The following is a 15,749-nucleotide window of genomic DNA, read 5'->3' as shown; positions in this document are numbered from 1 at the left end:
AAGCATGTGTTTCTTATTTTGGTTTGTGTTCCAGCAGACTCGCAGGTCAGAGTTCGTCTTTGCTCAGCTTTGACGGAGCGGTTGTGCTCGGCCAAGAAGAAACGCTGATGCACTGCTGAGCAAGTTCTTATGACAGTAATTACGACAGGAGAAAAGAAGGAAGTCGGGTGGTGTTCAAGACAAAGTCCACGTGGGGAGGAGGTTGTGGTGCATGGATGGGTCAACATGGACACGGGAGGCTGCTGTATGTTTCCAACCGACAGTCGACAACTGATCTTTCCCAAAACTTTACCAAGTTGTTTTTGTGCCTAAACACTGATCTGTAGCAGTTTTGGAAGCCACAGACAGTCAATCTTGTGTTGTTCTAGAGGGGATGGACATATTGTGTTGTTTCATTCAGAGGACTTGTTTTGGCCATATTAGGATTTTGATTTTCTCCAAATTAGATGGTATCACATACAGTGTACAAAGCACCACATGGACATTGTGTCACGTGTTTGTGTGTCAAGTTTGAATTAAGTTGTATACAGCTCATGCACAAGATCAACTTTCTTTCTTGGTTCATCGGCATCATTTAATCCTACATCTGAAGCTGAAACACTGACCTAACCAAAAAAATAAGAAGTGATCTGTACACACACACACAAGCACACACAAGAAAATTTACACACACTCCCCCAACTCAGATATTTTTCAAATCCGGGCAGTGGTCGGATAATGCCACAGAGATTAGATCTCTAAGGAAGGCTGAATTACAGCCAGCCTCATTTCTGCCGATACTGTTGAGTCAGAGGAAAAGTGGAAGTTTGATACTCCGCACTGATATGCATTAACTTTATTTTTTCCACCACCGCTTAAGCGACACCTTATTTACGTTGAAACGAAACGCCACTTTGATTGGTATTGACATGGCCGACCCCGCTGCATCATAAGAAGCTGCTGCTGCTGTTTGCTTTCTGCTCTGATAATGTGTCTTGTTTGTAGATGGCATTTTAGCGTTTTACTCCAAACAAACAAAAGGCCTGTTTAAGCAAACAGTGAACTGTGTTTACATTTTGTATGCATCGTTTGAACCAGGAATTTTTCCCTTCGGCATCCAGCGCTCGCCCTTCCCCTCCCCCTTCCTTGCCACCACTTCCCCGCTAGCGCATTCTCCCTCGCCAGTATCAAAACTAGGCCAGCTGAACAGGGTAGGCGCAGAGCAGTTTGCCGGTGCAGTTGAAATGAGAGATAAAGGCTGAAGTCAAACAGACTTTCCCAAGATTTCCCAAGTTGCAGCCGAGAGCTGTCGAGGCGTTCGCTTCCTGCCATGTTTAGCGTGGTGACAGAGCATTTGTAACACCTCCGCCCATGGCTTCCACAACTCTGTCACGTCACATTGAATCAACTTTCCGAGAGGAGAAGTAAAGGCAGAGGTGGTGGAGCAGTAAGGGAGAGATCTTTTTCTGCTCAGCGAGTAGGGGTTTGAGATGTTGTTGGGGCTGGAAACACAGGCGCTGCACCCTAGTTTTCACCAGGTGTTCTTATTGTTGTCAGTCACAGGCAGAAAAGTCTAGTCAGGGGTGGTGGAGAATAGCTGAACAGGAAGTCAGGGGTGAGAATGAACGTTAAAAAAGCACCTCGAGTGGTGAAACGGTGATCCTGGACGCAGCGCCTGGGAATGAAACAACCAGTAAAGTATCCTGACACGGATGCAAACAACTAAGCATCAAAGCATGCTTACAACAAGTAGATGTGTGCAAGAACTGCCTGCACCAATAAGAAAGCTTTGATGGTCAAATAAAGAACCGCAGAACTCAAAATTAATAAAAAGTACAATTATAGTTATTAGTCATCTGTAAATTACAAATTTGCTGTTCAGCATAACAAATGCATGTCTTAGATAAATCAATAAAGATAAAACAGGTACCAACAGGTAGCTGCTCTTTAGTCTTTTTCTTGATTGCCACTGAATGTCAATAACTCTTACATGCAGCCACAGCTGCTCAGTGATGCACTACAGGAGAAAAATAGGCAGAAGAAATAGAGGCGTTAATAGCATGAATTCACTCTGAATGAAGCGATTCCCCTGTTTTCCAAATAAAAATGGAAACACACGTTTATTTTTCACGCCTACGTGGTTTGACAGCAGCGTGGGGAGGCGCGTGTCTGTAATCTAGGAATTGTCGTACCTGCGATTGCACCTGTGCATCACCAGGGATTTGTTGGTTTGCACCGTCAGGAGCGGCTCTATGTGAACGCACATTCTCGAGCACATGAAGAAACTGATAAATCAGAGTGTGTAGAAGTAGTTGCACACATGATTAGCTCTGCCTAAAATGCTGTAGCCTGGCTTTCATTCATTAGCATTTGATTACACTAATTAACGACTCCCTCTGTGGTTAAACTAAGTACTCCATGGCTGAAATGCAAATGTGTACAGCGCGTTGCTCTGGTTGCCACATTGTACATGTAGGAATGTCATAATGACCAACCAATGTGGCAGCCTCAAACAATACGCTGCTCCTTACAGCAGTTAGAATGGAGGAAAACCTTTATGCCAGCTTTTGGATTTAATGAGAAAACCTTCCGTAAGGTGAAATCTCACTGTGGTTGCACAAATACAGTTTTGATTGCACATATCTCTGGTGGAGTTCATGAGCAGTCAAGCACCAAAATAGGACAGAGGAACCTGCAGTCAGCACTGTTCCCTTTTATTCTACAAACCCAGCCTACAAGACTCTGCTCCTCACCAAACAAGGAAAATGTCGATTTGTTTGTTCTCTTTGTCCCAGATCAGACTGTAGACTGTAAGAAGTCATCAGAAGTTAGGGACCGTCCTGTGAGCTTCTTTCACCTGTTGGTAGCTCTCTCTCTCTCTCTCTCTTGCTCTCTCTTATTTTTTCTTTTCATACACTTAAGACCAACTTTATTTTATGGAACTCCTCCAACTGCATGTGTAAGCGGCTTTCTTCAAATTATGACCCAGTAGGCTGTTTTTGCTGGATTTGTATTTTTTGGAAACACTTTGTGTAGCTTTACATCCATCTGGGCCTTCTCCTCATTATAAACATGACCTCCTTAACAAAAATGAAATGCATACAATCTGGCTCAATGCAATCCTGCTTGTATTCGGAAGTGTTAAACTCTCCTGTTCTACATTACGTCCATTATTCATTCCCACCTGGACCATTAGCAGCAACAATGCTTTATTGCTGGACTAATGAAGTCACGTTGCTTAATATTATGTCATTGTGTACATTTTGTCTCAGTCTATGTAAAACAGAAAATGAGCAAGCAACAAGCATATAACATCTACGATATGAAAAAACAAGAAATACAGTCATCGTCTTTCTTTCTTCTGCCCTTTCTCCTCCTCCTCTTCCTCCCCAGCATGAGACAGCATGCCCATCAAACCCCTTACGTCACATAAGTGCCCCTCGCTCCTGTATTTATTGGCAAACCATGAATATTTATGTGGGATCTTATTGGTTTTACATTTTTATTGTCCTGTGATTGTAAACAAAGATGTTCTCTTCCCCTAAAGTCCAGGAGCAGATATCTCTTCATGTCAGCTCTCTGTTGACTCCTTAACGAGCGCGGCCTGTGTGCAGCCATCACAAAGTCAACCACTGCATCTAATCCCTCTTTAAAGAGGCTGCAGCCTGAAACCGGTGCGCTGCTGCTGCTGCTGCTGCTGCTGCCGCTGCTGCCGCTGCTGTGTCTGGATCCAGAAATGTACACAAGAAATTTTGCAGGCCATCCCACCTCACACACACACACACACACACTTCTCTGTGTGGTCTCATTAGTTTGAATCTCTTGGTTTAATTAATCTCTAACAGAGTGTTTAATTCATCTATAATTTCAGCAGAGTGGAGTTGATTAGTGTAGTATTTCCCCCTGGCCCTGTTAAAGTTTTTGATATCCTTTTCTGTATTTTTTTTTTCCTTTTACCCCTCACACCCCCACCGCTCAGCTTTCTCTCATCTTTTATAATGGTTGCTCATCAAGAGCTCATAGACAATCAGCTAGTGGAGCACCCTTGACTCCCTTTTTGAGGGCTGTGATTACGACGGCGGCGGATGCTTGAGGTTATTGTCGTAGAATCGAGTGGATCCACTTGTGTTCCATTGTTGCTGGCTGCGTGCTCTTAGAGTCTTCCCTCAGTTTTTATTTCCAGACTGCTGCCTTTTTTTAGCCCGGCGTGATGAAGGGGAAGAGAGGACGAGCTTTCAAAGAATTGACGTATCAAGTGTACCTCTTGCTTTGGTGCGCTGTTGCTGGTGGGATTGAAGAGTTCCTTTATCTCCGTTTTAATCATGCATGATAACGGATAATGGCGTGTTTCAGAAGTTTATTTGTTATTCACGCGGTTTTTGATGGCTGCCTTTGTGCTGACTGGTGTTCACAAGTGCTTTCTATAGCTTTAAACTAAAGAGTAGATTTGTCATGTTGTTACATTGATGCCACTGTTTTTAATCCCTTGGCAAAAGTTTGAAGTGGTGACTTCAAGGAGACATGATTATGTTCTGTGGTTACAGATGCTGATAATGTGAGGTCAGTAAGCTTTCCATTCTTGGCAAAGTTTAGGAGTTTCATTCATTTTTCTGAATACACTAAGCTGTCAAAGATCATAGGAAGAATGCTAAGTCAATGTGTGTGTGTGTGTGTGTGTATGTGTGTGAAAATGAATGAAAGTCTATGGATTGTCCCCTAAAGTGATGGAAAGACAACTGTGTGTGTGTGTGTGTATGCGTGTGTTTGTCCTTATATTTCTTAAGGGTTCTGTGTGACTTGCCTTTAAAATGAATTTGTGTGTGTGTGTGTGTGTGTGTGTGTGTGTGTGTGTGTGTGTTCGCGCCACGCAGTGTGCCCACGTTGCCTGTCAGCGTGTTTGAGTGTCGTGATCCTTCGAGCTCTGAGAGAGGAAAAGGCCCGAGCTCTTTTTCCCAGGAGTCATCTGCCAATCATTTTCTCAGACTCAGTGGTAAGAAAAAAATGGAGGGGAGGGAAGGAGACAAGAAAGAAGAATAAAGAGGGGGGAAAAAGAAGAAAGTCTCCCTGTAGAATGACTAAATAGACCTGCAGTGATCTGACAGAGAGGCCTGGAGCTGAATCTCAACTACACTCTGCACAGTTAAATATCCACACTGCCAAGTCAGAGCTTTACCACAATATTGATTTTAATCATCTCTTAAAAGCTCAGACTTTAAAAAATAAATAAAATAGGAGACCCTAAAGACCAGAGAAAAGAAAATTGATATCTCGTGAATCCGGAAGATGTCGACTTATGGTTTGTTTTGCTTTTTTTGACACGCCCTCAGCCCTCCGACCTCATCCTGCAGACCCCTTTGAGATAATAAGAAGGTGCTAAATTTACCCTCTGCTCTGGCTGCCACTGACCGAGTCACAGACACACTCATTAACAGGAATAGATTCGCCATGTACTCTTGGAGGTCTGTAGAGCCACTAATGAGGGGTGAAGCTTGATGACGGGGGCTTGATTGAAAAGGCATCGCTCGGAGTGAAATGTGATGGCACTTGCATGGCTGTAAGAGCTTTCAGAGCACAAATGGTGCGATGGCCGCCACGCTGCGCCGCTCACTCCTCAGTGGCAGCGGGCCAGACGAGAAGTCATTTCTCCCGATTGCATTTATTTCCATCTAAACTCATTTTTTCCAGGATGTATGAGTAAAAAGTGTAACTGCCTCTCTATTTAAACACACCTGCTAATACACACTGCGTGAACAGCACGTTAGCAGAGCAGCAGTGCCAGTCCTTCGTCAGTATCTGCAAAGGATGCGTTCAGGTACAGCGGTGATTGTAGGTCACTCACAATTACGGTTGTCACGCACGTAAAACAGAAGAAAAAAAACTTAAAAATACACCTCACTGGCTGATGGGGGCGCCAGATCAAAGTCTGAATGTTGATGTTCATGTTTCCCTCAGCGTAGCTTGTGTGTACCAAACCGACCCATGTGCTTCAACAGTCAGATAAACACCTTTCTTTCACTTCAGTCCACAGCTTTATTAGCTGGGAATGGGTGAAACTGAAAAGACATGCTCATGTAGCATAACATTGAACAGATGGGCAAATTTTAATAGAAAACTCACAAGATGAACACCTTTTAATAATATGCATATATATCACTTACAATGCAAGCAGGAACAGGGTTGTTAAAAAAATATATATATTGCATTTTCTTTTCTTTCTTTCTTATTTCTTTGGACAGGCTCAGGCATGGCTAGTCCCAGGCTTTGCCATATCGTCAGTGCCCCTCTTTATAACTCACACATTCCTTTGTGTTTTACTTCTTTCCCCTCTGGTGTCAGGACAGCAAATGCTCTAGCACTAATTTGTAAGGCAGCGTTATTGTTGCAGCAGGTCGGGGTTTGTATCCATCGGGAAGAAGCCGGGCCAGCTCCCAGCGCTGGGGTTAGCCTCTTAGCTTGGTCAAGGTGACAGAGATTCATGTGTCTCTAGAGGGCTCCTATATAGGATATGTAGCGTTATTATACCATTCAAAATAATTGTGGACGGAGAGATGGCAAGAGGGACAGGAATGGCGATGGGGGATGGAGCGGTAGTGAGCGTGATGTAGCCCCTGATTAATGATGTCAGCTCCTGGGGGATTTCTTAGCTAAAAAATAAGGGATGATCATGGCTGCAGGCAAGTCTTCTTTTCAAGTCTTAATGTCCAGCGAAAAATTCCAAAGTCTTCATGTTATCTGACAGGACAGTTTGATCGAGAGATGTAGCATTGCAGCAGCCAGCGGATCGATTATGCCCTGGTGTATTGGCTCACTGTAGAAATGTCATCTGAATAAAAGATGAATGACACTTGAAAATAAGAATGATCTGATCTCCACCTGATCTGGTGGAGGCAGCAACATTGCCTGACATTTTTTTTTTTTTTACAACACGCATAATGTATAATCCAGTTGACCAGTTTCAGATAGCACTCAGAGAAGGTACTTTTTTTTAAATTTGAGCTACTTCTAAATTAATTTTTCTTTTGTAGATTTGAATAAAGGATGAGGGTTTGATTTGAAATGGCACACGGTACACTTGTTCTCTTTCCATTTTAATGCACCTCTACTGGGTATTCTTTAGATATTCGTCACAGGTATTTATCGTTAGCTTTGGATGTTCTCTATTAAGACACCAGTGTGAAAACAGTGCTTCCCAACCAGGGTTACCCAACGGGATAGTTGCCAGGAGGTGGTAAGATCTTGATGATAGCTTGACTAATTTGAGAAAATTAAGGCGATAAAGAAGAAGAGACAAATGGTTAAAACAGACCCCCTTTACATCTTGCATTGAAATGCATTTTGAGCGATTTGTTTGCAATCGCATCGTGCTTGACCACATGAAAGTGCAGGTGTAAATGCAATTGTTGGTGCACATACAACAACTATGTGGGTTCCTCTCCTGCCAGTGCTGCGTCCCAGCATCCAGACGGTCCTCTGGACAGCCCAAATAAAAGCAGCTGCACAAAACAGCATTCTCCTCTGCTCTCATCCTCAGCATTCCAGCTGTTGAAGATGGTTTCCAAAAAATAGTCCCAATGTCTGTGTTCATATAACTGATAGTGTCAAATAACATCCAAATTCAAAGGCACACATTTGGAATGTGTACAATGGGCAATGCTGTTGTTATCAAACCGGATCTATGGCTTCTTAGCTCTGGCTCATTTACTATGTGTCTAAGTTCATAGCTAATTGACCTATTGAACGGCTTTTGTATGTGTCGCCGCTCTACACAAACAAGTTCTTTAAATTTAAATCGATATTTAAAAAGGTGAGGTGCTGTGCTGTATGTGGTTCAGAGATTTATTTCCATGCTGCCAGACATCATTCACCCTTTCACTCTTTCTACCTAGATCAGGTCTTTCCATATATCACAACTTGTTTTTGCTCAGAAGCTTGCACAGATAGGATGTGGTGAATTGTTCACGGTGTGCTGCGTGAATAAGTTTCCTTAACTTAGAGTGAACTGCGGCAATGTACTGTACTGTGCCATTAACCTGTCAGCTTAACTGCCTGTGTTAAAGGTGTACTTCCAGCCATCAAACAACCCTTGGCTGTAGCTCTTAATGGGTGCACTTGCCTTGCTCTCACAAATCTACCATCTCTTAAGCAGGGGATATCGTCCTGTCCTCCAAAGCGTGTCGCAGTGGCACCCGGTGGGGCTTGCACTGCCATATAAAAGATAATGGAATATAAAATTGTTTTTATATCTTCTGAATGTGCAGAGGCTGCGTGCTGAAGGCATTCCCCACTATTGTTTTAAGGCTCATGAATCTTCTAAATCGCCACCACTGATCGCGATGAACGCAACACGAGGACATTTACACATCGTCTTGCCTCATAAACTCCCCCCAGTCGACTGGACGGCCCGCACTGTGGTGCTTAAGGTGGCTGATCGGTGCGGCTCGTTGCCTTAGATCACTATTGGATTTCCCCCACCGGTGCCACAAAACAGCATATTTCATCTGCCGGACGCTTCGAGCCGTCGGTCTACATTCCACTTCAAGCTGCTGAGGGTTGCAGGAGCACCAACACTCTTTATATATCTGTGTTTGTGCGGGTGTGCAACAACTGGCATGGTGAGGCTAAATTTTTTGGCTCGTTCCTTCCTTGTTCATTTTCAGTTTATTTTAGTAAAGCCAGAAAAAAGCAACAAATCATGACATTTGAGATGCTGGAGCCAAACTGGCTTTTTGATCGATAAGTGACTTCAACAGTTCATGATAACAAATGTTGTCAATTTCCTGTCAATCGACTACTGAATTAATTCAGAGCTGATAAATTAATGAAAAAGATGATATATCATCATATCAGTATGGCACCACAGTGAAATGAAATAAGGTATTAAGAGAGTGTCCAAAGGCTCTAATGCCCTCACCGGTGTTTAATCTTCAACCCATAATGTCTAATTATTAATTCATGCTCCTGTGCTTGTGTCTGTGCCGGTGTGACTGTTTTGACCTAAAGGTTACAGTAAAAATAACTAACTTTGTCTAAAAGCTATTGTAAAATCTATGAAAATATATGCGAAAACCGTGCCTGATCTGAGACACAGTAGGTGTGTGTGTGCATGCGAGTGTGCATGTGTGTGTGTGTTTTCAGGTCCCTCGTCGCATTGTTGACCATGGGCCAGGCTGGTCGACCTCCGGCCGACCCTGAGCCATTTGAAAATATGATTGTAATCCTTGTGAGGATTTGGCCTGGGTGTCTATTACCACTGTAATCTGTCACACTGGCATCCAATATTCATTCCACGTCCAGGTTAAGCCCCTCTTTCTGTCTGCATCACCCGTCACCATGGGAGAGGAGGAGAGAGAGAGAATCCAGTAAAGGTGTTGGCATGACTGGAGAGAGAGAGAGAGAGAGATTTTGAAATTGAGAGAGCACTGCTTCAATCAAGCCCCTGGGTCGGGGAAGAAGAAATCTATCGTGGAACACAAGGTCTCATTAATGCAGCAGGGATAGCTTTAACCCCCACCCCCGTCTCTCTCTCTCACACACACACACAGCTCGCCGAGGACAGAGAGGTAAAAACGTGGAAGAGAAATAGATAGATAGAAGAAACCAGATTATGCATTTCTGGGGAGAAGGTGGGAGAAATTCCACGCCGCTGATGCAATGAAATGTTCACACACGTGGCACACGGTTGTAATAGAAGTGTGTGTGACAGAAATATTTGCCTGCTTTGTGAATTTCTGTCAAGCTGATGTTGAACTTTGTAGCACTTTTTACTCGTCAATAAGTTAAGATGATTTCATTTCATCTTAACTTATTGATCATTTCCTTTCATTTGTTACCAATTTTGATGTGATGGTAAACTGCAGGTAGCCCTACAGGAGACAGCTGACCTGTCCAGGTGGAATGTACAGCTTGTCCAGTGCATGCTGGGATAAGCTTCAGTCCTGCATGACCTTGGACAGAACAGAAGATGGATGGATGGATGGATGGATGGATAGATGGATGGATGGATGGTAGTCTAATTACAGTATACCTGTGAATTCTTGTTATCAAGAGATGTTTGGGTACAATATCTTACGTTGGTATTGTTATTGCTGGGGTCTGACTGTGCTGCGTATTGAACAATCCCTGGTGCTGTCCATGGTGCTGAAGTATAAAATCTCAACTAGTATCTTACAGACTCTACAGAGTGGTGACACCTTCATAAATAAAGTGACAAGGAGCAACATGTACTCACAGAAGAGCGAGAGGATCATATAGACACACTGCTGCCTGTACTATTCCTATAATATTTTAGTGATCACTAGTCTGTGCTGCTGAAAATACACCCCAGACCAAACCCATTGGGCCATCCCCCCTGTTAAAAATTAACACATCATTGACTGCTTACAGACATCTAAGTGCATGTGATCTTTATTCTTAATGTATTCTAAACCTCTGTGCCAATAAAGATTACTCTGTTAATAGACCACTGAATCTTTAAAGACAGCAGTTGCAGATGCAAAGCAAAGGAAAAGAGTGGGAGTGTGACTTGGAAATGATTCGGATTTATTTCTTCGAAAATTCTGTTTCTTACCAAACCTGCAAAGGCTGGAGCATGTGGTGAGGAAGCAATTTGTTTCTCTCGTCGGGAGTTCCCAGGCTCTGGTATTGATATGTGTTTAGTGGTAAACTCCTCCAATCGTTCTCCTTGCGTCTTTGTCTCTCACATACGCTACAGTGACAGGAAAGACAGGAGTGTGTGTGTGTGTGTGTTGGTCTGCCGACTGTGGCATCGTGTAGCTCTGAATCTGCATGCATCTGAATAAATAAGACATTATACCTCTTATGGACCACACATTATGCAAATGAATTAATTAAATTTCTTGCAACAGCTGCAATCAAAAAGCCAAAAGTCAAAATGTAGAAAGGATGGAAAGTTAGAAGAATATATATAGTGTATGCCTGTGAATATTCTCATTCATCCAGGTCATTGTAAGCTTTAGGGCATTCAATCGTTCGCAACTGGACCTCGTCAGTTTGTCTTAGAAGACGTTTCGCCTCTCATCCGAGCAGGCTTCATCAGTTCGTACGCAACCAGACTAGATAGGACAGCTCTAGTCCAATGCAATGATGTTAGGTTCAAGTATTTATCCCCTGAGTGAGACCAACCCACAAAAACAAGAATGGTATCACTCTATTGTGAGGCAAACGATCCCCCCATTAAGGCGGGGTGGGGTGCAACCCTTTGGTGTCAACGACAGTCGTTAGCCTCGTTAGTGTCCCATTGTTGTCATTGGGAGGCTCCTTGAGCCATGTGTGAATGGCTTTGTTGTTTGTTTTCCCACATACAATGCTGTCCTTTCATCTCTCCCTAAGAGATTCAAAGATTTAGCCTCTGAAAACAAACAACAAAGCCATTCATACGAACTGATGAAGCCTGCTCGGATGAGAGGCGAAACGTCTTCTAAGACAAACTGACGAGGTCCAGTTGCGAACGATTGAATGCCCTAAAGCCTACATATAGTGTAAGTATATATGTACAGTGAAAGAATCCTCCTAACAAAGTCTCCTAGCAATAGCCAGTGCTTGAAGCTGAAATGATTGACAACTGCCTTTATATTGCAAGGCAAGTAACAGGGTGCAGCATTTCATGTAACTGCGTCCACAGGAACATTGTATCGAGTCCAGTCTTGTAAAACCCATCAACAACAGAGAAATTATTTTGCATTCTATGTTGCAACTGCCTTTAATGGAGGATGTGCACTGCCATTGTATTGGGCGATTAGCAATGAAGCTCTTTTTCGAGCTCATAGTTTAAAGGTTTATCTGCATCTTGTTTTACATTTACAGATTCAAAAATGAAAGTGACCAAGCTGTAAAATAGGCTGCTCATTGACGGTCTGAATGTCGATGTCAGAGCTCTTTTATTCAAACTGCACCCGGTCCTGCTCCAACATTTTCTCCAAGGTCAGCGGGTGTGATGAGTGATAAGAAACAGCTGATAAACACAACCAAAGCTCGTTATTTCATAAAATACTGCCTTCCCCTCACAGTGTCAGTCCTGCAAGTAGCATTTTCCTCCTTAAAAAAAGGTTTAAAAACAAGATCAAGTCACGTTCTTACGTCGATTTATTTCTCACAAGTGTGCACACCTTTGAAATTAAATGTATTAGTGCGAGAGGAAAAAGAGAAGGAAAGGTAGAAAGAGGAAAAAAAACACGGAGGGTGGATTCAATTTGCTATCTGGGTTAGGAGTGCAAGACATCTGTCACACAAACGGATTCGTTTGATTGGTGGGAACCCATCTATCTAGATGGCTTGTCGACAGTTAGTAAATTTATATTCCCCCAAGTGCCGTCCTCCATCAGCAGGGGGGGCTGAGGCTGTCAGCTACCACGGTCATCTTATTTAAAACGAGACATGTTCAAAGCCTTGGTTACTTCATGCTCTACATTTCTTTGGCATACGTATATATCTACTTTTCATCCCAACTCTGACCTCAGTATTTGATTTTTGGTTTAAATACAATAATCGATAAGGACAAATACACAAATGTTCCCGACCCCCTTCTGTCAGAACAACTTTCTACATAAAGGTTTGTTCTTAAGTTTTGTTTTTTTTTTTTTGTTAGAGTAAAAGTTGAAACATTAAACACCTTGTCACCCATACAGAGCCGCGATGAGGAACCACATCTGAATTAAGGGAAAAAAAGAATGCATGCAGCAGGGTGTGTTTGCCAGGAACGCACCGTAGTTATTCACACATTCAAGTCAAGTAATAAATCACAAGAATGTGAAAAAATGTGAGAATTTGCATACAAGTAAGAATCATTTCTCAGAGGAAAAAGTTCAGGTGATAATTGTTAAGGTGATTGATCATTGTTCACTAAACTTTAGCAGTCAGAGAGGCACAATGAAACTGAAATATGTAGCAATATGATTTACAAACGCTTGAGAGTTAAACTGCTTCAGACAAAGAATATGAAGTGTTGTCATACTTTGTGAGTGCATCGGCCAAATTGAGCCGTCTCTGACATATCTCAAAGCCTCGGTTGGCAAAGCGAGGCTTTCCTCTGACCTAAACGCTACAAATAACACTGGTCTGTTGAGTGCATCTGAATGGATTTAGCCTAATTCATTATCCTCCACGTCGACGCTTTGTTGATTTTTATTCCTCTAGTCAGTTGGTAAAATTAGCCTGAGCAGTTGGACAATAACGGGCACAACGCCAAGTGAATTTAGAGCAGCTTCCTGACGATTTGTGAAATCCACCCACAACCACATGCGAGTTGCCGCACATGAACACCCACCTGCACGCACACACACACACGCCTGCTCCTCACACTATCTCACCGCATCACAATGCTAATAATCGGATTAAGCCGCTGTGTTTTGGGTGGGTTGACGGCATCTCTATTAGCACCAATTTAGCGTGACTCATCCCGCTCCAGCAACCTCAGCCCTGGCTTTGTAATCCACGATGGCTGTCCCCCGTCCTGGCCACTTATCATCACACTGGGATTAATAGAAACATCTTTCGTAATTACAGCAATGCTGCAGTGCCTGTCAATTATTTTAATGTGTGGCATCGGAGAGCAGAGCCCTCCGTGCCGCCCTACAGCAAAACACAGAAACCTGCCATTGATTTTCACGAGGCTGTATACTCAGCATCTCCTTTCTCTTCTCTGGAATGACCGGTGAGGTTATTGATCTTCATAAAGGCAGTATTTTGTCGTCGGGCGAGAACGGAGGAGACGGTAATGAAAGGTTTTTAACCTGTGTGTTCAGGGGGGAGCTGGACGACTGGCCAAGGCTGCCAGGTGCTACACGCAGCAGATTTTCAGCTGCTTGGCCACAGAGATCGATATGGATACATCCTCGTCTGATTACAGAGATGTGCTGGTGTGGATGGCAGTGTGTGTGTGTGTGTGTGTGTGTGTGTGTGTGTGTGTGTGTCTGTGGGTGTTACGGTAATAGCCGATCACTTGATGGGCCTGATTTAGATGTAAAGGAACAAAAAGCAGCTTGACCTCAGACATGATACAATTGCTCACACAAAGACACCTTAAGTAGTGTTTACTTACTTTACCCTTCAGCCAAACACAGAGCCGACAGCATTGGTTCGCATCGAACGCGCATACCCTGGGTGGATGGTGGCATAGATGTCCTATTTATGTTTGTGGAGTGAAATTTACTCCACACAGCTGTAGTTACTATTTACTTTGAAGAATAATATTTTACATACAAAACCTGAACAGATTGTAAAATCTAAAATATTTTTTAAGATTAATCTCCTCACACAGCCTAGAGTAGTTAAAATCAGCCCCACCTGAATATGTACAATATTAAAATGCTGCTCATCTGCATCAGTATTATAATCCATTATAAAATAATAATAATCCAATAATAGTTTATACAATAATATAGCCCTTGAGTACTTATGCTTTTGCTACTTTAAGTATTTTTTCTGGTAGCACATCCATACTTTTACTAAATGAGTAACTTGAAAAGCAGTGTTCTGCTGCTGTCTCTGGTTTTCACCTCTGTCCTCACCCAGCAGTGATGCTGGCTGCTGATTGGCTGTGGTCTGTTGAAGTGTAACAACACCCAACAGTGATGTCACAGGGTCCACCTGTACATCACTGCAGCTTGATTTGAAGTCAGATTTTGTTAAAATATAGATTTCTCTAACAACATTTAACAGGATTTTAGGCAACATTTTAAAGGGGAAGTGCTGATCACTAAAATGCATTAGCAGGAGTGTTGTTCAGTTAGTGTGATACAGTAGAAATAAAGTATAATTAACAATAATTAAGAGGGGTAAGAAAAGCAACATGTTCTTCTGTGTCCGCCCAAATCTACACTTGTGCTCCACTGTCACTCTCTAACAGTTTTAGGTCTCCTTGAATGAATGCACATTTCCAACAAGCTCCGGCAGCACAGTCGGCCATCCTGCATGCCAAGTGTGTTTTTTAGAGACTGTCCACACCCCCTAAGCAGGCATAACTGTCGGATATGAGTTATTACACATCTGTCTGTGGATACGCCGTGCGCCAGATGCTGCAGTTAATGGCACACCTAACCTCCCACCATGAAATGGTACACTAAAACCCAAGTGGAATTTTCCACTGCCAGTCTGCTTTCTTCCGTCTCTCCTCCCAGCCACCGCTGTCCAGTGCTGGGAGAAGCCTGCAGGGGATGATCCAGACAGGATATTAATGGGACCCTCCTACAGTCAGAAGGCCTGACAGAGCCCTGTTTCATTGTCACCTTGCCTTGGAGGACGGAGAAAAACTTGCAAAGCTTATTAGCTGAATGGAGCTGTTTCTCCCTCTAATTTACTCAATCTCTGCCTCACCACTTCATTAGACTGTCTTGCACCAGAGGCCTGCCCCTCTCCCTGTTTCCTCACCACAATGCGACACTCGCTTCTGCACACACACTCACACATAGGCTCACGCACAGGGTGACATCTCCCACCTAATCAAGTAGTGGATTATCTTGTCCTGATAAATTGGAGCTTGTAGCACTTGAAAGGTCCTCTTGGAGGAGTGCCTCCTCCCCCTGACAGCTAGATGGAGCCCCCAGGGAGCAAGGAGAGAACATCGCCTGGTAATGATTTGTGGTAAATCCGACAAATGTTTTTGGAAAAACCTCTTTCAAGCAAGGGGTGAGATGAATTTGAAGCTCGCGAAGAGATCCGGAAAACCACAAGTCAAATTCTGACATGAGGGATCTGTGAGCCCTTTATGAATGAAGTTGATTAAACGATCCAAAATAATTTGGTTAAGTCTGGTG

At 43.1% G+C, this 15,749-nt stretch overlaps 1 protein-coding gene across 3 annotated transcripts in view; it reads left to right on the top strand.

Moving 5' to 3' along the window:
- ntng1a (netrin g1a) overlaps positions 1 to 15,749 on the top strand; it is an 87,207-nt gene that overhangs the window by 19,568 nt on the left and 51,890 nt on the right. The gene's annotated exons all lie outside the window — the stretch shown is intronic.

The sequence above is a fragment of the Chelmon rostratus genome, chromosome 20, assembly GCF_017976325.1.
Source record: "Chelmon rostratus isolate fCheRos1 chromosome 20, fCheRos1.pri, whole genome shotgun sequence".
Lineage (NCBI taxonomy): Eukaryota > Metazoa > Chordata > Actinopteri > Chaetodontiformes > Chaetodontidae > Chelmon > Chelmon rostratus.
Note: the sequence above shows the minus strand (reverse complement) of the source record. Positions and strands in the feature narration are given on the sequence as shown.